Genomic DNA, 27,085 nt, shown 5'->3' with positions numbered 1-27,085 from the left:
TTATTACCCTGACCCTGCTGGTATCACATAAAAAGAAACCTTCAAAGTTCGAGATGCATTCCTCAAAGAATTAGAAAGAAGGTTATTTGTAAGGTTGCACCAAATTGTTCTCAGAAATCTGAGAAGTGAAAGGGAGACCGTTTAAAAAAGACCTTTACATAATTACAGTGGTACCTCGGGTTAAGAACTTAATTCGTTCCGGAGGTCCGTTCTTAACCTGAAACTGTTCTTAACCTGAGGTACCACTTTAGCTAATGGGGTCTCCCGCTGCCACTGCACGATTTCTGTTCTCATCCTGAAGCAAAGTTCTTAATCCGAGGTACTATTTCTGGGTTAGTGGAGTCTGTAAGCTGAAGCATCTGTAACCTGAAGTGTCTGTAACCCGAGGTACCACTGTATTCCCAATCTCATGTTTCTCACTCTACTGTTTCTTCAGTACTATTTCCCCATCTGCAATAGTGGTACTAATTTACCATAATTGTGTAGGGATTACAAGACGTTCTTTGAGAGCTGTAGTTGCCAATGTCTTTGGTCAATTTCATCACTGATGTCAATTTTCTTTATATACCACCTTTACATAAGAAGCTGCTGTATACTGAGTCAAACCACCGCTTCATATCCCTTCTCTGTCTGCAGAGAGGGATATCCTTAAAAACCCATAGCCCCTGGGATATGCTCCCCAGGACCATAGGACTGCATTTTAGCCGACATTATTAGGGAAACAATGAATATATAATACGGGGAAAACATAAATATCAAAACATTAGATAATAGCAATGCATTCATCTAGGACTGACCAACATGGTACCCTCCAGATGTTAAGGTAAAGGTAAAGGGACCCCTGACCATTAGGTCCAGTCGTGGCCGACTCTGGGGTTGCGGTGCTCATCTCGCTTTATTGACCGAGGGAGCCGGCGTACAGCTTCCGGGTCATGTGGCCAGCATGACTAAGCCGCTTCCGGCGAACCAGAGCAGCTCATGGTAACGCCATTTACCTTCCCGCCGGAGCGGTACCTATTTATCTACTTGCACTTTGACGTGCTTTCAAACTGCTAGGTTGGCAGGAGCAGGGACCGAGCAACGGGAGCTCACCCTGTCACGGGGATTCAAACCGCCAACTTTCTGATCGGCAAGTCCGGACTCCAATTCCCATCAGCCCCAGCCAGCAGGGGCAAATGGTAAAGGATAATGGGAGTTGTTGTTGACCTCCATCCATCTCAAGAGACAATGGAGTGCGCCTCCGAGTGTGAAGTAAAATCACAGTGCCTGTTGTGGCTGCAGAGACTGATAAGTTGTAACTGCTGCCTCTCAAATTGCTTTTGCTGCATTAGTCATCGGGGATTCTGTCAGGTTTACTCCTTAGCCTTTTCTTCTCCCAAAGGTATATCACAAGGCAGCAGGATGGGAGTTGTAGCAATAGCTGAAGGACACCATTTTGGCTACCATCACAGGGGTGTATCCAACTAAGTTCTACATAGAGTTTCCATGCGCCCCCTGTTTCCGTCACGATGTCCCACTGTGCCAGAAGCAGTTTAGTCATGCTGGCCACATGACCTGGAAAGCTGTCTATGGACAAACACTGGCTCCCTCAGCCTGAAAGCGAGATAAGTGCCACAACCCCATAGTCACCTTTGACTGGGCTTAACTGTCATGGGGTCCTTTACCTTTACCTTTTACATAGAGTAGTCACATTGAAATTAGTGGATCTAAAAAAGACCCTGATGTTGGGAAAGTTTGAGGGCACAAGGAGAAAGGGACGACAGAGGACGAGATTGTTAGACAGTGTTCTCGAAGCTACCAGCATGAGTCTGACCAAGCTGCGGGAGGCAGTGGAAGACAGAAGTGCCTGGCGTGCTCTGGTCCATGGGGTCATGAAGAGTCGGACACGACTAAATGACTAAACAAAAACAAGTTAGCCTTATACCAAGTCAGATTGTTGGTTCATCTAGCTCAGTGTTTTATCTACACAAACTGGAGAACTTCATTTTGGGGGGATAGAACAGAAATGCAATGAATATGTAAGCAAATGATTATGGAAACAAAATGTGGACTGCCATAAGCAAGAATGCAAATGCATCTAGATAGCATTACTGCTTTTTAAAATGGATACCGTGTGGTTTGGGATTTGGCCTAATAATTCTGCTCCAGGAAAACAGTCTGGGTAATGTTAGATACTGCACTATGATACAATATTTTAAGCAATATCCCACTGTCTTTCAGAAGCATTCTATTATTTTAATATGCTCATTCTCCACTGTCCAATACTGCTATACCTGGAAAAAAGTGCTTCTTGTACATCATTTATATGCAGAATTTATTTGAAAAATTTATTGCTCTCATTAAGAGCCACAATGAAAGCATGCACTTTTATCTGTGTTTCCTAATTAATAGGAACGGCAGATGTATTACACTATTCTGATGAAGCCCTACTAGATTTTACAGCTTGTAATCACAGCAACCAGGAATTAACATCGTTAGCTACCCATGAATTATGCTTACATTCTCCCAAGATACAATTTCACCTCTTGTTTTACCCCCTAGATAAAAATACCCAAGAGCCACTGAATGATTTATCGCTCAGGAAGTATCAAACCGTGCTTCCTTCTTTTCTACTTTGGACTACAGCTCATTTTCCAATAGCAATGCAATGTATTTTAAATTTCCCTTTGCTGAACACTGTTATCTGGCCTCAACTTCACGAAAATGCATACGTGAAGCCCATCTGGTCCAGCCTTTGCTGACCTGGAGGACTACAACTCCCATCATCCATGGTCAGTACAGCTGTGCTGGCTGTGGCTGATGGGAGTTGTAGTCCAAAATGCCTGGAGTGCTCCAGGTTGGCAATGGCTGATTTTATCCCATACTCCGCCTCGCAACAATGGCTAGCCAGATTCCAGATTCCTCTAGGAAACTCACAAGCAGGGCAGGGTATTATATATCTATATCTATATCATCTGTATTAGCTATAGCAATAGCTATCATCTATCTATCTACCTGAAGCTGGAAAACAGCTAGGAGACAATCTTTTCATTAATCCATAATAACTAGTTTCTGGCACCCCTACTTATTTTTCCCAGGTTCTCAATAAAGTCTCAGGCAGCCTGACAACTTGGGAGTCCCTTTCCCACTCATTCCTGTCTTGTTCATCTAATCTAAATCACAAGCCTTTTCACACAAGCTGTGTCATAGGTATTATTTTCCAAGCACCTGGCAGAGAACTAATTTCAGTTGATTTAGACTGACATTATAAAGACCATCTTTGGACCGAGCTGGTAGCGGATCACAGATGAAACAGTGGAGACACCCCCATCGCTCCTAATTCGCAGTTCTGAATGGTGCGAAGCGAGTAAGCAGTAGGCAGAGTCACAGAGTACATTCTGATCCTAAATATTTTTGTCAGCATGCCTGCCCCTGCCCTGCTGGGCTGTGATTGGTTGATTCCATGTTGCACATATTATTCATGAGGCAATTTGCATCTTGCACTGAAGGCTCTCACACTTCTCTTTGCCCTGCCTGACAGGGGGGCAAACTCTTGGAGCACTGTATATGTTTCCAGCCTCAAGTTCATTAAGAGCTAGAAACTTCAGCCACTCTTCTGGAGTGGGGTGGGGTGGTGAATTGAATTTGTACAGGTAGGTTCAGGACTGGACATTTGCTAACTAATCTTTCTTTCCTTCTTAATTTCTCTGAGAACAAGAAAGTCTCCAATAAGGTCATAACAGCTGGCAAGACACGAACTGGGAGTGAAAGCTGATCTGTTGAGAAGGGAGCTTATTTTGAATAGCCTTTTGAAATGTGCTTAATCTCTACAGTGTTGGTTAACCCCTTCAGACATGTCTCACTTTGTGGTTATATGTAGCAGGGCTGTGTTCACATTCACATTCAACATGATCCAGCAGGTTGCAGCGATATCAAGTTCAGCAGGGGGCAGTCTTTGCTTGGAATCGGCATCTGTTCTTTCAGCCTGATGCTCCAGAGTTTTCCACAGCAGGATCCAAAATCTTTCATGTGACGGCAAAAGAAAGGTTTGAAGCACTGGTGGTTATTAAACAGTCCTATCATGCCATCATTTGCAAAGGGAGGGTTGTTAACCCTTGCTCACTAGGTAGACCTCATGCCATATAACAGCCATTTGCCTTGTCCGTTTCAAGACAGCCTTGCCTTTTTAATTTCTGAATTGCTAGGCAACACTGCTTCACACTTTGACACTGACTTTTGGACCCCTTACTGTACCAAACCAATGGCTTCAAGTTCCAAGAAAGGAGGGTTTGACTAAACATCAGGGAGAACTTCCTGACAGTTAGTGTTGTTTGATGGTGGAACGGACTCCCTCAGAAGGTAGTGGACTCTCCTTCCTTGGAGGTTTTTAAGCAGAGGCTGAATGACCATATGCGATGGATGACTTAGTTAAGATTCCTGGCAGCTGGACTAGATGACCCTTGGGGTCCCTTCCAACTCTACAATTCTATGATTCTGTGAGGATATCCATTTCAGATGCCCGTAGAAAAATACTAGGACGAAACACACTGGCTTTCCTTTTCAAAGAGGTCCTGCAAATTTGGCCTTAGGTACAGAGGAAGCTGCCATTTACTGAGTCAACTCAACAGTCCATCTAAATCAGCCTTTCTCAACCTGTGGGTCCCCAGATGTTGTTGAACTACAACTCCCATCACGCCTAGCTAGCAAGGCCAGAGCTCAGAGATGATGGGAGTCATCTGGGGAGCCACAGGTTGAGAACCGCTGATCTAAATCAAAACTGTCTACACTGACTAGCATGGCAAGAGCTCTACAGGGTTTCAGAGTTTCAGAAAGCCTTTCCCAGCCCTACTCAGAGACTCGAGGGATTGAGCCTCAGAGGTTCTGCATGCAAAGCAGATGTTTTGCCACTAAGCTAATTTCATGGCTCAGCCTTGCGGGCAGATTCTTTCCTTCTTATCTGTGGCCCTTTAAGATTGTTCATCTTCAAGAAAGTTAAGGGGCAATATTTGGTCCCAGCCCTGAAGATGATGGTGATGTTGTTGTTGTAATGTTTTCATTAAATTTTTACTGAAACTTTTTCATCATACAATACAACAACAACAACAACAGCAACTAATCTAAATAAATAAATAAATAAATAAGGATGAAGTGAATACAAAGCCCTCTCTCAAAAGTAGATCTGAATGCTTGTCCTACACAGAAAGAGGTGAACCCTCTCAGCTCTCACCTGGGAGCTCCCCTTTCTTCTCCCAGTCTCCCACCCTGGGTTCCCTTCCCTGCCTCTCACACAGGGCACCCAGTCCTAATTGAAGTATTTTCCTTCACAGAGACAGTACCAGCCCTACCATTAGGCATTTACTTCAGTTAGTGGATGCTGGGAGGTGCTTCTCCTGAGCTTCTCCAGGCACTCATCTCTGTTGAAGGACAGAGCTGTGGGACACTCAGGCCTACACTAGCCTCAGGGAGAGTGGAGGATATTGCCAGTCTACTTGACTTTTGTACACAGAAGGGGGAAAGGGCACCATCTTGTCTTTGCCTCAGGTAGTAAAATATCTTGAGCCAGCCCTGTCTGGAGAGATAATTTTAAAAGTTTCAACTTTAACTCTTCTCAGACCCAAATATAGTGAACAAACTGTTAATAACAATACAGAGAAAAGGGACAGGAATGTTGGGTCACAGTTAGTATCACACCTTGCATTGCAGATTTGAATGCTGGATTTGCCCTTCTCACTCCTCACTGTTTGCTATCTTCACGCCAACACATAATTCAGGCTAAATATTTGTGGTTCGTTATTATTCAGGTGTTTGCTTCGATGCTGAAGTTCTAAAATGATATAAACTGACAGAAGTGAGGGTTTAAGCTATCAAATTCTTCCATCAAATGCATCCTAGCAAAGCACCTGTGAAGAAAAGAAATATGTTTCCAAAGAAGGAATTTCAAATAAAGGAATCTAGCAGGGATAGCAGGGATGTTAATACAACTCAACACTCAGGTTGCTGACTTCTCTAGAGACTTACACAGGATTCTACAGAGGCAATTCACCTCAGGAATTCTGTGATAGTTTGGCGCACTATCTTACTCATGTGAACATAGTTACATAATGTGCAGTCCTCGCTAGAGTGGCTAACCAATCTAGTCATCTTTTTCTCTATGGTTTCACTCAATGTACTAGCACAAAATGTCATTAATCTCCCTATGTAGAGCAACCATATATGCAAGGGAAGAGGCTATGGAAATGGAAGCCTTAACTTCTGCTTCACTGCTAACCATATTTGAGGGGATATGCTTCTCCAACCTATTTTTTTTTTTTTTAGCCATGTTGTTGTTTGTTGTTGTTTAGTCGTTTAATCGTGTCCAACTCTTCGTGACCCCATGGACCAGAGCACGCCAGGCACTCCTGTCTTCCACTGCCTCCTGCAGTTTGGTCAGACTCATGTTTGTAGCTTCGAGAACACCGTCCAACCATCTCGTCCTCTGTCGTCCCCTTCTCCTTGTGCGTGATCTTTCCCATCATCAGGGACTTTTCCAGGGAATCTTCTCTTCTCATGAGGTGGCCAAAGTACTGGAGTCTCAGCTTCAGGATCTGTCCTTCCAGTGAGCACTCAGGGCTGATTTCCTGAAGAATGGATAGGTTTGATCTTCTTGCAGTCCATGGGACTCTCAAGAGTCTCCTCCAGCACCATAATTCAAAGGCATCAATTCTTTGGCGATCAGCCTTCTTTACGGTCCAGCTCTCACTTCCATACATCACTACTGGGAAAACCATAGCTTTAACTATACGGACCTTTGTTGGCAAGGTGATGTCTCTGCTTTTTAAGATACTGTCTAGGTTTTTAGACATAGTCAACAACAAATATCCCACAAGATTCATCTAGCATAAACAACACACATGGCACTATTATACTTCATTCCCCATCTCAGGACCTAAAAACATGGTCACCTTACCCTAATTCTAAGTTACTTGGAGAGGGTAATCAACACTGCCCATTAGGGACGGGGGGGGGGGCGGGGAGAGAAATTTGACTCAATTTGCATTTAAAGGTAGACCTACCAGGTCTGTACTTTCTGGAAAAAAGATGAACTGAAATACACACCTTTCAAAAACTCACACTTTTTCAGGGCAGTTCTCTAGCAAGGCAATGCATGCAGAAATGTTTATACCAAGGTCAAATGTGCATAAATGTGTATAAAATAGTATACGTTAGAAAACAACATGCACAATTAGGCAAAGTTGCTTTGCAAAATTGCATATATTAAGAGCATCTTGCCCTAAAACGCTGCTGAATTTTCATGGGAGCTTTAAAAAAAAAATCCACTCAAACTGATCTGGAAATGTGGAGAAATAAAGATTGGAGAAAAGAGATACTGAAGAAAAACCTGAAATTGGAAGAATCACCCATCCCTACCGCCCTAAAGGGCAATTGGGTCTTCTGGGATAGAAGGTGAAGAAGTCAAAAGGAAAGATCTAATAAAGACGGGTAATATAGGAGAAGAGAAGATGATATAAAGCAGATGTACTCTAACGGAACTACCACTGCAGTGTAAAACGAAACAGGGAAAATCCTGCATTTGTAGACATGACATAAACTTGGATTTGAACCTTTCTTCCTTTTTTCCACTTGTGTTTTTTTTTGTAGGCACACTCATTCGAGTAACTAAAAATAGGTTCCTAATCACATTTCAGCACTGTCAGTACCCATTGCCGATGTCACCATCTGTTATTTGTTTTTTAACCCATTACATTGTAAGGCCTGTGCAGTCTGCTTTGTGTCGCACGCTTCCTCTAATCCCATGTCCTTTTGACTCACGCCCAATCCCACTTCGCACATGGCAACGCGAGGTACAAGAACAATGAATACAAAAGCCAAATGAGTATTCTTCTCTCCCTCTCTCGCTCCCCTCGTATCAACTTCTCGTATTGACTTCTTTCTCATATCAGAAAGCTATAAAGGGAAAAGATGGAACTCGCAGTTGACCTCTCAAGTACTTTGAGATTGCTTCATGATTTTGTCCAAATTGCTTAGGAAATAAGGTAGGCAGGATGCTTTTACAAGCTTGTAACCAGCCACTCTCCTGAACTGCTATGGTTAGGTGAGTGGCTTTTGTATAGATACATGTGACTAGGTGACTCTATCACCCTCAAATCTAATTTAAAGCACTACTAACCAAAGATCCGGGACGCGGGTGGTGCTGTGGGTTAAACCACAGAGCCTAGGACTTGCTAATCAGAAGGTCAGCGGTTTGAATCCCAGCAACAGTGTGAGCTCCCATTGCTCGGTCCCTGCTCCTGCCAACCTAGCAGTTCGAAAGCACATCAAAGCGCAAGTAGATAAATAGGTACCGCTCCAGTGGGAAGGTAAATGGCGTTTCCGTGCACTGCTCTGGTTCGCCAGAAGCAGCTTAGTCATGCTGGCCACATAACCCAGAAGCTGTACGCCGGCTCCCTTGGCCAATAAAGCAAGATGAGTGCCGCAACCCCAGAGTCGGCCATAACTGGACCTAATGGTCAGGGGTCCCTTTACCTTTACCTTTAACCAAAGATCCCAACGCAGGATTCAACTGAGAGGTGTGCCTAAAACTCTCTTTCTCCCTGGCAGCCTCAAGATCTTGCTTACATTTCTCCACAAGGACAAGCTCAGAGTACCTGAGCTTTCTGCCTTGGGATTCCAGGACTTTGCAGTTGCCTGGGGGGGGGGGGGGCGGAAATCACAGCCAAATTCAGAAACAATGGGATGGCCACTCCCCAAATAATTATTTGCAGTGTTGTTTGCTATTTTACATCTCACTGATGTTGTGTGTGAAGACCCCCAAAACCACCCCCAAATGAAGACACAATAGACACAGATTTTATTTTAAGGTTTTTGGCATTAAATTTTGGGCACAACATTATTGATTACAGCATGTGAGTGGTTGCTTAGGCATTGGTTCCAGACTACCTGAACCTGCACGGTGGCAGGAACAGGACTGACACTGGGCACCACCATATGTCAGTAAGGGAAAGCATCCTGGGGGAGCGAGAACTTCTTCGATCTCACAGCTCACCCCAGATGCTCCCAGGGGATCTGGTGTGGCCCTAGCCCCTTGGCAGGGTTCGGACAAAAGCAAAGCGAGCCCCTGGATTCCTTTAACGGAATTCCCTAGCAGCAGCAATGGAGGGGCAGGCACAGCCAACCATGTCCTCTCCCCAAAACACTGAACCAATGCCTAACAGCCAACCTTAAAAAGTTGTGACGATTTGCTATACGGTAGGCAAAAACCAAGTGGCACCAGCCAATCAGTCAAATGGCAAAATTCCTACCAGGGCCCTGCTTCAAAACAGACGACCCCTAGACAGGCATAGCAAGGCGTTAAGAACAACCCTAAATATAGGGAGAGGAGGGTGGGTGATCCGCTGCACGTCGCAAGAAAGTGAAACTCTCCAGCGACGTGCAGCAGCTTAAGTAGCCCCTCAGCAGCCAATAGCCAACCCAACTGACGAAATTTCTGCCCCAGCAACAGAGGGGCAACCAATGGGGTGTTGTGGTCATCCAAATGGTCCCGCCCCACAACAGGGAGGCAGTTTCTTGTGATCTCACTGCAACAAGTGCCCTCCATGATGGAGGACCCAATTTATCAAATTGGCACACACAAAAATGCTACATTTTGGAGATGTTACCAAATGTAAGCATTTTCTGTCCTCGTACCCAAACAAGACCCAGGATCAAGGTGGGAGCAGGATCTGATTTAAAGAGGAAAGGAGGGCATGTAGCTAAGGAGGATGAACCCATCACCCATCCTCAGCTTACCTATTTTCTTCCAGGCAGGCTCTCTGCTGACAGTGGATTAAGGCTTCAACTCTTGGAACAGCAAGAGAAGAAGTTTAGAGTGCTGCTGCAGATCTTTTACTGTGTGATCTGCTTTAAAAGCTGCTGCTTGCTTTTAACTGCCAGACATTTTGCTTATTTGTTTGTTTTGCTTATAGCTTGCATGCTGTCATGTGTTTAGGTTGTACTGTACTTATTGTATTTTGTCAAATTTGTGTCAGATTATTATTTATCATCACCATTCTTTTAGAAAGCTATATATGCAGCCTACTTCATAATATTATTCTAAGGATGAAGCTGGTTACAGTAAAGCACAATGGACACTAGAAATCACTGCAGAATCAGCTAATGGCCTGTTTAAGAGGAACAAAATCAGCTTATCCTAACATCACATATTGGCTATGAAATGGCGTTTGTGCTGGGAAGAGTCCTCATGACTTTTATTTGTGTATTTCCCCCCGCCAAGTGTGTAAGTTCAAAATAATCCGAATTGCAATCAAAATGGAAAATTGTGTTGTTTTGATGACCAGCAAATATAGACATATTTCTACTACATTCTGAGTTCAGTGCATTTATCTGCTGCACTGTAATGAACACTCGGGGGAATGCTTTCATCAACTGAAACCCTAAATTATATTTCCATTTCCTAAGCCATTGGTAAAATTGAAGTTATATACAAAATTCCCCTTGGGGTGAATTTGGGAGTACTTTCTCAGGTAAAACATCCAAGGAATTTTGAACAAAACAAAGTTTCATTAAATAAAATCTGCTATAAGGCTCTGAATAAAAAATTAAAGCAAATTTTGGGATGCCTCCTGAGGCAAAACATATGAGGATTTTTTTCATGGAAGCTCCTCTGAAACTGGTGACATTTTTCACAAAGTTGGGGTGTGACACACTTTGCCTCATAACATGCTGTGTCTAATTTGTCTCCCTCGCTTTTATTCATTCTCTGATGGGTCGTGTGGTCTGCAGTTTGAGCCTGCGCCAAAATGACAATTAGCCAACCAATTTTTGTTGGTTTTGATGAGTGTTTTGGAATTAACCCATCAGCTAAATAGCCATTCAAGGTGTGAGGCACAAGTAGAGAGAGAGAACTTTCTATTAAGAGATCAGTTTTTCATGTTTGGTATTCAGAGCTTCCAAGGTTTGTATTTTTTTCCTGCTTTCTCCTTTAAAGTATCAGTAACAATAATACATTCTGAGTAACTGAAGGAGGTAAGAGAGGCCTGCAGAAATAAAGCACCAAAGCAATATGCTGACGAGCGCGATTATGCCTTCTGCTCTTCTACCTTGATGCTGTCTCTTGTCATCCATGGGGGAATGAGCTCTGTGTTCCCTTTTGTTTGTTTACTGTGGGAAAGCACTAGCCATGAATCAATGCAATTTCTTGATCTCCTGGGAAGCACAGAATGCCTTTGTTTCTATGTGCAGTCTTGTCCTTTATACCTGTGAACCAGCATAATTACCGAAGGTCATATCATGTTCAAACGGAACATGGTTTATGAAACCCAGGGACAAAAAAATACAGAAGAGAATGTTTTCTGCAGGTCTGTCTCATCTTGCACTACAATAGAATTAACTAACGGCAAAGAAGAAGAAATCTTTATAAAGCATACAAAGCAACAAAGGAACATAATCCTTGAGAGCTATGAACAGGCTAAAATGGGACGTTCAGACATGAATACTCGTCACTGTAATTTGATGAAGTATTCCGCCTTGTTTAACCGAACATGGGAACCCAGGTCTAGTCTTATTTTTCATTATTCTAAAATTTATTCCCTGCTTGTTGAATGCCAATTGGCATTCCCAGAGCAGCTTAGAAAGAAGAAAATATACAATAAGCATGAAACGTATCTAAAGCAGCAGCAAAATCATAGTGCGGCAGAGAACAACCTCCAGCCCCAAAACAAAACAAAATTTATTTCAGAGCTGCTTTGAGAAGTCCACTTAGTTTCTTGGTGTGGTGGCACTATGTGCTGGTGATGCCATTCCTCTCCCAAACTGGCACAGTTTCTGGGTGTGGGGGCTTCCTGGTTGGCAGGACTGAATAATAATACTAAGAATAAGAATAAGAATTTATTATTTATAGCCCACCCATCTGGCTGGGTTTCCTCAGCCACTCTGGGTGGCTTCCAACAAAGATTAAAAATACATTAAAATGTCACACATTAAAAACTTCCCTAAGCAGGGCTGCTTTCAGATGTCTTCTAAATGTCAGGTAGTTGTTTATCTCTTTGACATCTGATGGGAGGGCGTTCCACAGGGCGGGCACCACTACCGAGAAGGCCCTCTGCCTGGTTCCCTGTAACTTGGCTTCTCGCAGCGAGGGAACTGCCAGAAGGCCCTCAGAGCTGGACCTCAGTGTCCGGGTTGAACAATGTGGGTGGAGACGTTCCTTCAGGTATACTGGGCTGAGGCCATTTAAAGGCTTTAGTCACTTGCCTCGCTGGCCAGGACCAATCATGGGTGGGCTTGGAGGTGGGCTTTTCTTGGGGTGGACTCAATGGAACATGCAGGTTTCCCTTGGGTCCTAGGGGATTGAAACCTGCTAGCTCTGACCCTCAGTTCTGTGCTGGAGCTACCCCCTCCCCTTTTTTATAATGTCTTTCATGTTGCATTTTTGACCTTGTTATGGCCTTTGTGGGCCAGGCAGGGGTCATAAGTCATAGGTCCTAGTTCAGGGCCATAGTTCAGTGGGAACTCGATGGAACCTTGGTCTTGTCTGGGTTCTATGTTGCTTTGCAGTACTGTTTCTCTTAAGTGAACACAACTATTGAAGTTCTCCCAACCCCTGAGGCTTTCTGGTATTAGGGAAAGATTTCGTCACACAGTGCGTACCCTTCCCCACCCCACAGGATACTTCCGTCCCTACACACGTATAAAACTTCAACCGAAATGTATTGTTTCTGTGACTTTGTGTACCTATTTTGAAGCCGATCCCATCTAAATCTGCCTATTTACAAGTCAATCCTACACAAATCTCTGTGTATTTATAAAAGCTCGGGCAAGTCACATAATTTATTCAGGAGAGTTGCTAACAGCTTTGCAAGAAAGCTCAAATTGGCAGACTGAATGCCTCTACACAGCAGGTTGATTTTTATTATTTTTTTAAAAAAGAGTAAAATACGATATCTGTGGGTTTTGCATGCTGCAGAACTGCTATAAGGAAAGAGCATTGCTGCTTTGCATTATGTACTATTGCCACGAGAAAGTCCTCATTATTTGTGCCGTTTGTGATTAAGCCTTAATTCCAGTGAAATGGGTTACATAACAAGGCCTCACATTATTTGCTAAGCTACCCAGACACTGACCTTCTCACGTACTGTTTGGAAAGCGCACTTCACTCTGTCAGCAAATATCTTCGTGCCGCAATTGCTAATCATCATTTTGGCAAATATGTTTTGTTCTGGTACCTCTGTTGTGAAACAAACTGAGATCAGGAAGGGGTTTTATTTCCGGAAAAGGAACTAAGGTTTTTCCACTCATCCTATAGAACATTGCAGCCTGTCAGAAATAGGCACAGTTGGAGTTACCTGTTGTTGCTTCTTCTTCTTTTGCACACTGCTTTGGGATATCTTTAATTTTTTTTTTTAAATAATTTTTTATTAAAGTTTTAAACAAAGAAAAAAGAAAAACAACACACACACACAAAAAAAAACACAATACAAAGTTTAACAATAAAAACACAAAACGTGACAATTAAAAACAAACTCTCTTTTTCATTCCCCATTTTAAATTACTTATTTTCTGGACTTCCTCATACCTCCCTCTTTTGTATTCCAATCCACATTATTTGTCCAGCAGTTTCTTTTCCACTTTTTTAAACCCAATCTTTAATTTAATAAAGTGTTAAAGTATATAACTTCAACTTTTTTTTAAACCTAATCCTTGTTCTTAATGTCATATACCTTTAAATTTTTCCCTTTTATTATCAAATTTCCATTTCTTTAAACATCTTTAATCTTGATCTTTAATCTTAATCTATCCTTAACTTTAACCTGTACAGCTGGAAACCGCTTATTTTCAATCCAACATCACTCTAACATTCTTTAATTTTGCAGTATTTCTGAAGATAGTCTTTGAATTTCTTCCAGTCTTCCTCCATCGACTCTTCTCCCTGGTCACGGATTCTGCCAGTCATTTCCGCCAATTCCATATAGTCCATAAGTTTCATCTGCCATTCCTCCAGTGTGGGAAGTTCTTGTGTCTTCCAATACTTTGCAGTAAGTATTCTTGCTGCTGTTGTTGCATACATAAAGAAAGTTCTATCCTTTTTTAACACCATTTGGCCCACTATGCCCAGGAGAAAGGCCTCTGGTTTCTTGGGAAAGGTATACTTAAATACCTTTTTTAATTCATTATATATCTTTTCCCAGAAAGCCTTAATCTTTTTCAAAAATTGGTCTAAATCTGCTTCTTTCACTGGCCCTTGAGTATATAGTCTTTTAAAATACTTCTGGAAACAACTTCTAATCTCTGCAGGGTTCTGTATATTCCTTCCTTCCACTTCTAGATTCATAATCGTATTTAATTTTTGTCTCTTTTTCATTTGCCATGCCAACAATTTACCACATTTATTAGCCGATTCAAAAGTCTTTTGTCTCATTTGTTTAATCTTCCATTCTATTTCCTGATTCATTATTTTCATATATTGTACTTGATGTAACTTTAACTCTCTCAGAATCTCTTGAGATTTGGGATTTACTCGCAGTCTTTTTTCACATTCATTCATTTTATTCATAATTTTGTCCTTCTTTTCATTTTGAGTTTTTTTCTTTATCGCATTCTGTTGTATTAGGAACCCTCTCATAACAGCTTTACTTGCGTCCCAGATTACTCTTTTCTCCACGTTGGAACTGAGATTTATCTCGAAGTAATCTCTTAGAGTTTTTTGGGCCTTCTTAAGAAATTCTTCATCTCTAAATAAGGTGTCATTCATTTTCCATCTGAAGGAGCCAGTTGGTGTTAGTCTCATTTCCATCTTAACAGCATTATGGTCGGAGCAAATTTTCGGGCAGATTTCCACCTTTCTTGTCTTTGGTGCCATTCCTCTAGTTATCCAAATTTGGTCAATTCTTGTCCAAGTCATTTTGGCTTCAGAAAAGAAAGTTCCCTCTTTTGCCAAGGGGTTTCTAATTCTCCAAATATCCACTAAGTCCAAGTTGTCTGTCATGTCAAAAAAAGTTTTCGGTAGTCTACCATCTTTGGTGACTACCTGTTTTTGTGCCTTGTCCATATAAGTAGATACCACTCCATTCATATCTCCCATCAAGATCATGTTGTAATCCATATGGTCCATCAAGGTCTCATGCAACTTCTTAAAAAAATCAGATTTCCCGTCATTTGGTGCGTAAGCTCCTACAATCAAAAATTTTTCTCCTTGTGTTTGAATTTCAATTGCCACAAATCTTCCTTGGTCATCCTTAAAAACAAATTTTGGTGATAAATTGTCTTTTGCGTAAATCACAACCCCTCTCTTTTTAACTTTATCTGACGAAATAAATTCCTGACCAAGTCTTTTATTTATCAACAATTTCCTGTGTAATCTTGTTATGTGTGTTTCTTGTAAACAAATTAGGTCCAATTGTTCCTTTTTTAATATATGAAATACTGACTTCCTCTTCTGAGGGGAATTCAGACCCCGACAGTTCCATGTTAGAAGTTGCAGGGCCATGATGTTATTGTTTTAGTTCTCCTCCTACTGCACCTAGTGCCTGTTCCTCATCCGTCGGTGGTATCCCTTCTTTCGAAAGGTCTTTTGGTTCCGGAGATAGTTCTTTTTGTAGGTCTTCTCCGTGGTCTCTACAGAATTTGTCTTTGTTGTCTTCTGATCTTATTTTCCTCTTCTTTCCTTTGTAGCTAAAAGACAGGCCTTGAGGAAGTTCCCACCTGAAATTGATATTGTTCCTTCTCAGCAGGATAACCAAGTCTTTATATTTTGATCTGAGATCCAGAAGATATTTCGGAATATCTTTGAATATTTCCACCCTTGTCCGATGGATTTCCAGTGCCTTCTTAAAATGTAGGCCCAAAATCTTATCTCTCTCTTCTTTTGTTCGAAAAGTAATCAGACAGTCTCTCACCTTCTTCTCTCCTCTTCTCCCGAGTCTAAAGGCATTTACTATTCTGAAACTGTCTTTTACCAATTCTGGATCCCAAAAGTCCAAAAATTCCTGCGTGAGAAATTCAGCTAGATTGTCCTTTTCCACCTCAGGTATCGATCTGACCCGAAGGTTCACTTGCTTCTCCTTCAAATCTATCATAGACAGAGTTAGTTTGTGGTCTTCCAATTGTTTATGCAATGTTGGTAATTCCTCTTGAACCTCTTTAACTTCCGTAGCAGAAGTTGTAGCAATTTCTTTAGCCTCTTCAGCAATCTGGCGAATTGAGGCCGATTCCTCTAATAATTTCTGGATAGTCTCTGTGTTAGTATTTACTTTTTGGCCCAAATTATTTATACTTACTGTATTCTGGTTAGTACTTGCTGTATTCTGGTTAATACTTGCTGTATTCTGATTAATACTTAATGTATTTTGGTCAATCTTCTCAGAAGCCTCTGCTACTTGTTGACTTATTTTATTCAAAGATTCATTAACTTTAGCCAAAACATGAGCAAAGGCTTCTTCACTTGTACTTTTTACCTTTGATTGTGCCGATGAGGTTGTTGATGAGGTTCCAGAGGGGCCTGAGGCCGAAGCTCTCCTTTGTAATCCTTCTTCTGTGCGAAGAATCTTCCCAGATCTTGTGGTCAAAGCATCCGCTTTCTCTTTCCCCTCTGCCATTCCTTAGATAACGTCAAGGTCAGTCACGTATTTGAAGTTAAACAGTGGAAATTTCCTAGCCAAGCAGTGTGAGAACTCCTCAAGTCTGCTACAGTTTCAATTGTAACAAATTGTAACAGTTCCAAGTTCCACTAGGGGGACACTGTAACAGTCATAAAAGTTCTTGGATACTTTAATTCCTTTTTTTTTTCCCAAGCCCCCCTAGTTTATTCAAGACGAAAACAGTCTATTCAGAATTTTTAACTTAAGACCAGGAGATATATATTCACATAAATTGTCCAAACTTTTATTTCTTGTGCTGGACTAGCTGTCAAAATATATTGCAAGACAGTACCTCTCTTTCTTTCCTAAGATCTGGAGATCCTTTCCCAGGGAGTTGAGTGGTGGTTCAATCCCTTCTTTTCCACCCTTTATGAAGAAATCACATCCACAATTCTCCCCCTTTTCCCTCAATTTAAAAAGGGAAAAGTCCAGGTTGGATGATTGGATTAAAGTCCGCTAAAACGTACTTTCCAATTGCTTCCGCTTTCAAGTTCAATGCCTTATTTTATCTACAAATAAAGAGGCTGACTTCCTTTTTAAGCCTCTTTCCGTTTTCGGCCAGATTCCAGTTTTATACAGTTCCAATTTAGATTATATCCTACTCACGGATCGTTGATTTTCAGGTCCGGATTTTAAGGAAGAAAGGCAGCGCTCTCCGATCAACAGCTTGCGGCTTCACACCACGAACGAGCAGACAGCCCACAGCACAGCGCTCTCCCCGCTCCGCTTCAAATCCCGTTGCCGGGCTTCCTACCGGGTTGGGGGGGCGCCAAATGTGCCCGCTGGGTCCCAGGCTCACAGGCTTCTCCCGCCTGTGATTTTTAGGGGTCCCCCGCTACGCCGAAAGCGGGATCCGACCCTTAATTCGTAGTGAGATTTCCTCCGGTGGAGGAAATCCGCCATTAATCGCTGGCGCCGCCTCCGGAAGTCCTGGGCTATCTTTAAATATATTAAGTAGCATAGAAATTAAATAATCAAAGCAATCAAACCAAATGTAAGATAAATAGATATATGTATACACTGATAAATATGGTGTGTATTTCAGTAGTTAGAAATGAAATATTCATTCCCCCTCCACAATTATTCACTTTGTTTGTTTGTTTGTTTGTTTGTTTATTATTGTGATTATTGATATTCTTTTCTGCCCCAGCTACAAAAAATGTTTCGTGTTGTCTCTGGAGCAAATAGCGGTTTTGCATGCTGAGAGACAACTCCTCATTTGAAATCCATTCAAGGTACCGAGCCACATTCACCTTTGGAGTGGGGAAAATTCAGAGGGTGGGATACACACTCCGAAATACCCCCTTGAAATTAATACAGTATATATACAATATTTATTTGTAAGGTGCTTTGATACTCCTTGGGGTAGAATACGATGAATAAATGCAATAAATGGTACGATTAATACTGTAGGTATTTGAAGGCTGGTTGGGATGCTTGAAACTCTCCACACGGATCAGAGATGCAGCCATGCAGAGAAAGCAACATCTGGCTCAGCCTCACTAAAGGCCACCATTTTACCATGCCACCAAATTCGCATAGATGGCTACTTGGAACAGTGTGGGCTTCCTAGGAGGGATATCACTTCTTCCACTTGCTGGCACCCATGGGGATGTGTTTTGTGTAGAGCAGAGGTAGCCACTGTGGTGCCCTTCAGATGTTGCTGGACCACAACTCCCATTTTCCCTGAGTTTTGACCATCGGCTGCTCCAAGTACAGAGGGTTTTAGAGTATTTAATTCTAAAGTGGGTTTAAGAATATGTTCTAAGGCAATACAACAACAACAACAACAACAACAAACTGCTTCCATCTCTTTCTCCTTCTCCCATCTCAAAATATCCCATTTATGAAACACCACTGTTTGCTTTGCCTTTGATTCTGGACTACCAGCTATTAATACTCTCCAGCACTAACTTACCCAGCCCAGTGGCAGCCCCCTCTTCTGTGGAAATAATTATCTCCAGCTGAAATATTGTGACAGACGAACAGAAAATGCTGTCTTGCCCCTGCTTAATAGCATTACCCAATCCTCCTCATTTTAGGTTTATTGAGAAGTTTATTTTTATTTTTTTATGCCTCTGCACAATTACAAAAAGAATCTGCTAATGCCTAATGGGACTTAATCTCTCCAACTAAACAAGGGAGCAAAGCAATAAATTCCCCCAAATTGGATTTATCCATGAGAAATAATGAAGGAAAGGCGCATGGGTAGCCCCAGCTATACGCCCAGAAGACTTTAGCTTTCCCTGCCACTGAATATATGACATAACAAAGAAGGATATATATGCTCCTTTTTTCTCTCCTTGAAGATAACTGACTGGAATCCAGAAAGCAAGATTTTTGCCACAAGGATTTATTAATCCAGGCAAGTTTAAACATAGCACTGTAGATTACATGGGAGGATGCCCTTCTCCAGCGCTTAAAAGATAAGAGGGGAGTGCAACTGCTTCAAAGTGCCTTTTTTTGCTCCTTTCCAAGAAGAGAATTGAACGGAGATTCAGTAATTTGGAGGAAGGCTAAGGATGCTTCCAGACTCTTGCAGTTTTTGAGTGGGATCCAAACACATGCCAGCAAATTCAGGCCATGCAATTAAAGCTGATTGGGAGCTCTTGCACCATCTTTTTGCTTCTCCAAAAGATCTAATTTTATTTTTTTTATTATTATTACAATTAGGAAAGTGATGCCTCACGTGCTAGGCAGTGCTACTCACACCTATGTCCAGGAAGACATGCGGGCATCTGAATGCAAGTTTTGACATTAAGCAGAGGTCTGCATTGCTACTAAATAACTGTTGGTAGTGCATAAGAAGGAAATATCTGTGTATTACCCAGCCCCAGGCCCCCTCCCTACTTGGTTCTGTTTTGTTTTGTTTTTAAACCTAGGTTGGCACAAATATTTTCCTTTCTAGACCTTATCCAAGCTGGCGCAGGGAAGAGGGAGCCATAAAGCAATATCAGTGTCGCTAGGGGATGTGTTATATTAACAGACAAGAAACAGCTTCGGAAAGGAAATATTCTGTTCCACTTAAAGTTTGATACGCCATCTTCTCATTTTGGGGTATTCGTTTTTTATGCTGTACAATGGTATAAATCATTTTTAATAAATGCATAATCAAATAATTCTGTAGCATAGGAGTAGCAGCATCTGGAAAACTGCTAGCACAAAGCAAATGCCATTTAAATCCAGAATTGAGCTCTTGCACTAAAAAAAAAAAAAAATAGTTTGCAGGACTCTGCCCTGGTGAGTTGAGATTAAGCCCTGTGTCTGACCTGACCTGCCTCTTGCCTGTAAAGTCCCCACCCCCTTTTAATCTGAGGATTCTGGAAGTGTCCCATCATGCTGATGCTGTAAATCAGGAGTGAGGAATCTGTAGCCCTCCAGAGCTTGTAGGACTACAACTTCCATCATCCCTGGCCAAGCTGGCTGGGACTGATGGGAGCTGGAGTTCAACACCCCCTGAAGAGCCTTAGGTTCCCTGCCTGCTCTAAATCACCCATTTCTGGAGAGCTTCGCCCTTTAAAATACCCTACAACATTTCCTTGATAAAAATAAAGGTAAAGGTAAAGGGACCCCTGACCATTAGGTCCAGTCGTGACCGACTCTGGGGTTGCGGCACTCATCTCGCTTTACTGGCCGAAGGAGCCGGCGTACAGCTTCCAGGTCATGTGGCCAGCATGACTAAGCTGCTTCTGGCGAACCAGAGCAGTGCATGGAAATGCCGTTTACCTTCCCGCCGGGAAGGTATCTACTTGCACTTTGACGTGCTTTCGAACTCCTAGGTGGGCAGGAGCAGGGAGCGAGCAATGGGAGCTCACCCAGTCGCGGGGATTCGAACCGCCGACCTTCTGATCAGCAAGTCCTAGGCTCTGTGGTTTAACCCACAGCGCCAGCCGTGTCCCGCGTTGATAAAAATAGGGACGTTCTATTCCATCATCACCATCATTTTATTATTTATATCCCATCCATCAGACTGGGTTGACCCAGCAACTCTGGGCAGCTTCCAACATATATAAAAACCATAATAAAACAGCAAACTTAAAAAAACTTCCCAATGCAGGGTTGCCTTCAGATGTCATCTAAAGGTACATAGTTACATCTTTTCTTGTCTCAGGGGTTGCATAACTCCCTACCCTCCAGCATTTCTCTGATTAAATAGGGACATCCTACCATACCCTTCAGGGATGTGGGTGGTGCTGTGGGTTAAACCACAGAGCCTCTTGGGCTTGCCGATCAGAAGGTTGGCGGTTCGAATCCCCGCAACGGGGTGAGCTCCTGTTGCTTGGTGCCTGCTCCTGCCAACCTAGCAGTTCAAAAGCACGTCAAAGTGCAAGTAGATAAATAGGTACCACTCTGGCGGGAAGGTAAATGGCGTTTCTGTGTGCTGCTCTGGTTCGCCAGAAGCAGCTTAGTCATGCTGGCCACATGACCCGGAAGCTGTACGCTGGCTCCCTTGGCCAATAAAGTGAGATGAGCGCCGCAACCCCAGAGTTGGTCACGACTCGACCTAATGGTCAGGGTTTCCTTTACCTTTACCTTTACCATACCCTTCAACATTTCTCTGATGAAAATAGGGATTCCCTAAAGAAAAGCAGGACATTCCAGGGTCACATCAGAAAAACTGGAACGGCTTCTGTGAATCCAGGATGGTCCCTAGAAAATAGGGACACTTGGAGGGTCTGCTTTTAGCCTTATTCTGACACTTCTTGCTGAATATTTTAAGGTTTAATTAAAAAAGAATCAAAACGATTTCTTTCACATAATCTCATTCCTCTCCCACACACCGCCTCGTCATTTAAAAATATGTATCTCCCCCACCACCTACCATGCTATCAGCAAATCATGTGCTACCCAAGAGAGGTACTGTTACATAATTACACACAACACACACACAAGAGGGAGGGAGGGAAGGAGGAAGAGAGAGACTGACTATTGTGGTGTTATAATTAAAGCCACAGATGTTGTGGTATTATGGCAAACCCCACACAGATTCTGCCCGCCCCGACTTTATTTACAGCATTGCCAATCTGTAACCCTGCCGCATTGCTAGTGCTTCCAGCGCCCAGGCAAACATCGTGTCATCATTAAGCATTTAGAGCAAACCAGCAACGATTAAAGATTTATAAATCTTATTGGGTTACGCGGCAAGGCACAAGAACAAGAATAAACCCCGAAGTCAACTTTTATTTTTGTTCCAGAACAATGGCGACACAGAGACATCCTTTATGAGCAGAGGGTGCGTGTAGAGCCTCTGGTTGCTTAATTTGGATTTATAATGAAAAAACATTTTGTCTGGGGACATAGGATTCCTAGGAATGATGACTTACCAGTAAACTTCCTTTTATTTTCCTTTTGGTTCTGCTCTGGCTCTCCTTTAGATTTAAAACAAAGGTCTGTTGGCTGTGTGTGAGGTATCTAGTGATATGAAAGTTTTGCCTCTGGTATCAGTGATATCAGAATTTACCTAAAATAGTAAATTCCTAGCAATGGCTGTGTGGGTCTTAACTTTATCATTTACTATAAGAAGAAAGCTAAAGACGTATATTGTTGCCCTAAGTACCGATTACAAAGAAAGCTTGTTTTCCACACGTGCCCAATCCTGGCAATATTTTACTTCAAATAAACCTTTGCCCTTGATTGAGGCTGCTTCTTGTAAACCTAGTGTGAATTTTCCAAGGAAGCATGATAAAAAAAAAGAATATTGATGCAGACATGGTGACTGAGGGATAAGGGATATAAAAATCAACACTGCGGGGATGGAAAATTATGTGGAGAGGGTTGATAGTGCCATGCTACTTGTGAAGCCATTGCAAAGTACACAAATGTACTCTATTAAATGTTTTCACTTAGTACAGGAAATTACCGCTCAGCTAATGAGTACAACCACATATAAAAACAAAGTCCCAAGGTCACCTGTTCCTCAAATCAAAGTCCCTGTTCACTTATTCCCAGCTCTGTTAAGATCCAGTGTGTGTTTTGACTTTCCTGGTCTTAGGAAAGACTCCCAGGTGGATTTGTTTCCTGGGCAATTGCCGAGGATTATGGGATGTGTTCTAGAGCGCACAGCTGAAATGGGCCTGTTGAACCCCATCGTCACAAGGGATGGGATTCACAACCATGTATGTACTCATTTGTTTGTTTTTTCTCACAGTGACACAGGATAAGCTCAGTTCATTTTGGTCCACAGCTCGTAAAACTGCATGTCAGCTTAGCCTGCTCTCACGCTTTGTAAAAATGATATAGCTGACTTTGATTCTGCAGGCTGCGTTGTGAGAACTCCTTGCACAACAGATTTCTCCACCTGCAGTTCTGCTGCTGTTCACTAATACCCATGGTCATCATGTAACAATTTGCATATCCCCAGGAGTATTATAATTTATCTTGCTGTGTCTTTGTGCAATACAAACAAAGCAACAGTCTCATCTCTTTTAAATTTCACCTGCAATTTCTTCTCCTTATTTTGGTCTTCATGCGAGCAACAAAATGGTAAATAGAATAGGAGAGCAGAGTTAGCTTACTGACTGCTGAGTAGGCATGTGAGGAATGGATTTCTGGCTAACCCAGTAATGTAAATAAATGGTATTATTTTTATTATCAGCTGTTGGAATGTCAATGCCATCGCGGTGAACTGCATGTATTCATGTACAACTTTTACAAAAAGAAAAAGAAAAAAGACCCTGAGTTGCCCTTCTCCTCCCCCATCCCACAAATAATGGTAGGAAACAAGATTAAAAACATACCAATGAATGTTAACGGCTACTGTTATTGCCTCAATTAAACAGAGTTAAAGGGAACACACATCAGCAGCACAGCAGATCTGACACTGAAATGGTTTGCCCAATTATAATCGCCTGGATCAATAAGTTGTTTGTCAGTATCAATATTACTTTTCATATTAATCCCAATAGAATTTCATGTAAATCCACTCATACAAGGTGATAGCCAATGTCAGTCATGCTCAGGGAGGACTTACTGAAATCAACAGATTTAAGTAATGTTATGAGTTTGTGGTGTTAAACTGGGTACCAGTCCCCTCTAATCAATGGATCCAGTGAGGGTTAGAATTTAACCAAGAATTTAACCAACTTCTAATTCCTGGAATAGCCAGGCTAGCCTTTTTGGTGAGGCAATAGTGATGAGCCATTAAAAGGGATTAAGGGGCTCAGTGCAAGATGGCAAAGGGGTGAGGTCCCCTCACTTAACAGAAAAAGGCAGAGTTTGAAGTTGAAAGTGGGGGTGGTGTGAAGCAGCAGGTTGGAGAGTCAGAACAACATTTGAGAGCATTGTTTGATTTCTGTTTGAATCCAAGGCTGCAGCTATGGGAGAAACAAGACCCTTCTGGGATGTTAATGCTGTGAGCCCCTCCATTGCAAGTTCAGATTGTATATATGGGTAAATAAACCTTATATCATAAAGACATCACAGTCTCCGCTGTGCCTCATTTCCAAAAGGAAATCTGAACCCTTGCTAAGTGCTTGGAATCCCTGGAATCTCGCATCACTTGGAGATTGGGGTGATATGCAACAAGAATTTAACTCCATTGATTTTTATGGGCCTAACACTGAGTGTGACTTAGTTGGATATCACCCATTGTTTAATTAGGTTAGGATAAGTTCCAAGATTGGTGCCATTTATCCCTTCACATAGCGTTTTGCCGCTGCTCATTTTGTGCAACCATACCCTTAAGTTATTTCCTTGCAACTCTATTATTAACATATCTTTATTCCCCCAAAAAACCCTCCTGCCTCCGCCTTTTCTTTTCCAAATGTAGTATTTTAATTTTTGTGTGCCTGCTTCTTGAAACTTTCCTTCTGATTAAATAGCAAATGAATAATTCCAAAGTAATTAACATGGATGTTATTGGATGTACACTGATGATTACATTATAGGACTGGTTATCAAAGGATTACAGCTAAGAGGTTTAATATTCTCCAGCTGATCCCGTGGCAAATTAATCTGGCCTGACCTCTAATGTTCTTTGTTATGTCACCAAAGTATCATTTCAGCTGCATCATCCCTTACTCATTTAAATAATAGTGATGATAAAATGAACGTACTCTGAAACTCCAGAATGCTATTTTTAGAGGAAGATGTCATTTTGTGTGTTTGTACTGACTACTGAAAACGCGTGAAATTCTAACAAATCCACTGTTACAAACCCTGGCATTCACGGCAACTGACTCACTATTACAGAAGAGACAGGAGTAGTTCAGAACACCACTGAGGCCATAATGTTCTTCATGAAGCTCAAGAACATAAGGGCAATACATGATGTAGTCCTGTTGCATTATATAGATATGATTCACTTGAAGGAAAGAAAGAGTAGGAATGTTTGGGTATAAGAACATTTTGTGGGTCTCCGCTTCATGAGCACATGGGCGTTTTCCACAGTAATGGGCAAAATCAAGACACACGGGTTATGTATTTGCATGCTCAGACCCAGAAACCTCCCCTCTAAATAAATTCACACTTGACTCAAATTTTGGCTTTGGTTTTTGGCAGAATTTAGGCCACAACTTTATTGATTACAGAAAGTGACTGGTTGCATAGGCTCTGGTTCGACTAGCGCCCTGCCATGCAGGTAGCACTGACCCAGGGTTCCAGCATAGGTCAGCCAAGGGTGAACACCTGGATAAGCGGAAAGCTGGGAACAGGCTATCTCCACCACACAAATGTCCCTCTGGACTCAGGCACGGGCACAACCCCCTCTCAGGGGTTGACCAAACCATTGAGTCCCTGGATTCCTTTAATGAAATACCCTTCACATAGGGATGGTGAGAGCCTTCTCCCATCCCTATCACCTGAACCAGAGCCTATCCACAACCTTACAAGTTGTGACGATTTGCTACGTGGCAGGCGAAACCCAAATGGCAACAGCCAATTAGCCAAGTGGGGAAAATTCCTGCTGTGGCCCTGTCCCAATGACACACGACAGCATAGCAAGGTCAAGCGCAAAGCCCTAAAAGTAGGGAGAGGTGGGTGGGTGTTCTGAATGCATGCACCAAAAGAGGAAGCTCTGGGTCACGTGAATAGGTATATATAGGTCCCTTGATCCATTTAGCCTGCCTCCCATTGGCCAGATTGCAACCAGCTTTGAGGCACCTACCAGTCAGGTGCTGTGGCTATCTAAACGTACCCACCCACAACACAGGGTGTCAGTTTTCCAGGTCTCACCGCAATACATGCCCTCTTTAAGGGAGGACCCGATTTTTCACCATGTAATTTGGCCTAAAACGGTGCACATTAAATACAGGATATCCCATTATAATTGCTATAGCATTTATATGAGAGGATTCGGCAAGAATACCTTTCAGGTCTCTTACAACTCTATTATTATCTGCAGTTGCTCCCAGTCTGTGGAATGCTCTCCCCAGGGAAGTTTGCTTGACAGCTGCATTATACATCTTTAGGCACAGGGCAAAAATGTTCCTTTTTAACCAGGCCTTTGGTTGATCTGATTTACATCCTATGCCCTTTTAAAATGGGGTTGGGGGTTGGGGGGGGGGAACTATTGGGTTGCTGTTTTTATTTTTATTAGGTATTTTGTGGTTTTATATCTTGATTTTATTCTGTGAACCGCCCTGAGACCCCCAGGTACACGGCGGTATATAAATTCAATAATAATGATGATAATGATAATACTATTCTCTGGGTACCGTTGTCTGGTGAAGCATTAAGATCAAGTAATGGAAGCTGGTTAGATTTGCCATGGCCTAATGATTATTGCTTTCTTGCAATATAGAGGTGAGCTGTTTCATTGGTGCCATGACCGTTGTGGAATGATCTCCCTGCTGAAATATGAGAGACCCCATCAGTAACGGCACATTAATAGTTAAATCAGTATAAAATAACCCTACAGTTAGATGCTTAGAGGCTTACCAATGGACTTGGAAGTCCCATTCTTTTCATTCAATCTCAATGTCTGTCTGCTCTTTAGTTAGTGATCTCTAAGGAGCAGACAGAGTCCTTTATCTTTTTGCACGAAGCACCACTGGTGCTAAGATTGGAGATATAGCCTGCCTATTCTTTAAGATAATGGGACGCGGGTGGAGCTGTGGTCTAAACCACAGAGCCTAGGGCTTGCTGATCAGAAGGCTGGTGGTTTGAACCCCCACAACGGGGTGAGCCCCTGTTGTTCGGTCCCAGCTCCTGCCCACCTAGCAGTTTGAAAGCATGCCATGTGCAAATAGATAAATAGGTACTGCTCCGGCGGGAAGGTAAACGGCGTTTCCGTGCACTACTCTGGTTTGCCAGAAGTGGCTTAGTCATGCCGGCCAGAAGAGGAGGAGGAAGAGGAGTTTGGATTTGATATCCTGCTTTATCACTAGGCTAAGGAGTCTCAAAGTGGCTAACATTCTCCTTTCCCTTCCTCCCCCACAAAAAACACTCTGTAAGATGAGTGGGGCTGAGAGACTTCAAAGAAGTGTGACTAGCCCAAGGTCACCCAGCAGCTGCATGTGGAGGAGCGGAGACACGAA

General features: G+C 42.4%; 1 long non-coding RNA gene across 2 annotated transcripts in view; it reads left to right on the top strand.

Annotated features, from left to right (window-relative positions):
- Positions 1–3,511: 3,511 nt before the first annotated feature.
- Positions 3,512–27,085, top strand: part of LOC308471182 — a 33,630-nt gene continuing 10,056 nt past the window's right edge. For both annotated transcript variants that reach the window (XR_013982759.1, XR_013982760.1), the window contains exon 1: positions 3,512–3,632. This is a non-coding gene — a long non-coding RNA (uncharacterized lncRNA). The remainder of the gene's footprint in view (positions 3,633–27,085) is intronic.

Source organism: Podarcis pityusensis (assembly GCF_964106645.2).
Source record: "Podarcis pityusensis genome assembly, chromosome: 2".
NCBI lineage: Eukaryota > Metazoa > Chordata > Lepidosauria > Squamata > Lacertidae > Podarcis > Podarcis pityusensis.
This window is presented reverse-complemented; position numbering and strand designations above follow the sequence as displayed.